This window comes from Pteropus vampyrus, unplaced genomic scaffold (genome assembly GCF_000151845.1).
Source record: "Pteropus vampyrus isolate Shadow unplaced genomic scaffold, Pvam_2.0 Scaffold220, whole genome shotgun sequence".
Classification (NCBI taxonomy): Eukaryota; Metazoa; Chordata; class Mammalia; order Chiroptera; family Pteropodidae; genus Pteropus; species Pteropus vampyrus.
In genome coordinates this window covers 132,444-134,087 of record NW_011889001.1, presented here as the reverse complement: position 1 = coordinate 134,087, position 1,644 = coordinate 132,444, and the positions used below count along the sequence as shown (strand labels likewise).

At 39.3% G+C, this 1,644-nt stretch overlaps 1 pseudogene; it reads right to left on the bottom strand.

The window, feature by feature from the left end:
• Positions 1–2: 2 nt before the first annotated feature.
• On the bottom strand, positions 3–339 carry LOC111728755 (annotated as a pseudogene).
• Between the last annotated feature and the right edge of the window lie 1,305 nt (positions 340–1,644).

Sequence of the window (1,644 nt, the reverse complement as noted above, 5' to 3'; positions counted from 1 at the left end):
GGGTCTCTGAAGACATCCTTGTTAACAACAGTTTTGTCCAAGAGGATATCCACAGAGTACCTTGTGGGCATGAGGTGATTGTAGTTATAAACTTTCACGAAAGACTCGATCTTTGACCTCTTGGCAATTTTCTTCTTGCCCATGGCAGCCATCACCTTGCGGGGATTCAATTCCAGCCACCGGAGCATGGCAGTAGGGGCAGTCTGAGGTGCCGTCATCAATGTTCTTCACGATGACTGCTTTGTGTCCGGAGTAGCGTCTGGCCAGGACTGACACCATCTTCCTGGGTTTCATAAACTTGCCCATTTCGACAGCAGCCACTTGGGCCTACAGCAGAAAGGATAGTTCGATTTACATTTCCTTAATGACATATGATGTTGATCATCTTTTCACATGTTTATTGATGATTGTGTCTCTTCTTTGAAGAAATATATATTCAAATCTTTTGCCTATTATTTAGTTGGGTTATCTTCTTATTATGGAATTTTAAGAATTCTTTATATATTCTAGATTAAATTTCCTTATACAGTATTCAATTTAAAAATATCTGTGAATTGTCTTTTTACTTTCTTTATAGTGTCCTCGGCAACACAAATTTTGAGGAAGTCCAATTTATCTACCTTTTCTTTGATTGCTCATACTTTATGTGTCATATCTGAGAAACTAAACCCAATATCATAAAGATTTAAACCTATCTTTTCTTCCAAGAGTTTTATAGTTTTAGCTCTTACAGGTATGCCTCTGACACATTAATTTTTATTTATGTGTGAGGCAGGTATCTAACTTCATTTTTTTTTTTTTGCATGTAGATATCCAGTTGTCCCAGCACCGATTGTTGAAAAGATTATTCTTCTCCATTTAATTGTCTTAAAACCCTTGTCGAATTTATTTCTGAACTCTGAGTGATGAAATTAGGGCACACTTTTTTTTTTTTTATACAGAGGAGATTTTGCAATCCTTGAAGAGATAGGAACATCATTTTTAAAAGTTATTTAAACACTCTACCCTACACACTTGTTTAAGGATTACTCAATTTGACAACCTGCCTACCACTGAAGATCCCCAAGGGATGCCTCTGGCCAGCGCAGGTCATAATGCTCACTGTGCATGACTCCATGCTCCCCAGCTGCATCCACGCACACGGCTTCCCTCAGCTCATAGCACTCTATTTCATAGATGAGGAAACAATGGCTCAGAGAGATAGGGACAACTTCTCCACTCGCAATATCCCACAAGTCGTGAGAGTCAAGGCAAAGGCTCAATTTTTTTGTCTAAGTTCCAGGACATTGGGGCAACTCCTCAACAACTGTTGTGCAGAAAGCATTTGTTCACGGCCCCCAGTGGATGCTCACACGCCCTCCGTTTAAACACTTCCACACGTGCCAGACTCCATGCCGTCCTTTTCCCTTTTACATCTATTATTTTTATTATGAAAGATCTCAAACACACGGAAAAGTAGTGTTGGTAATATAACAAATACCCATGTGCCCACCGCTGAGAATGAACAAAGGTTAACAATTTTCTGTTTGTTTCAGATCATTTTTTAAAGATCATTGACGATCTACATGAATCCGCCGGCAGTTCTTTGTCTCCACAGAGGAATCACTCTCCTCACAAAGTAGCACAATCTAGTCATCTTTTTTA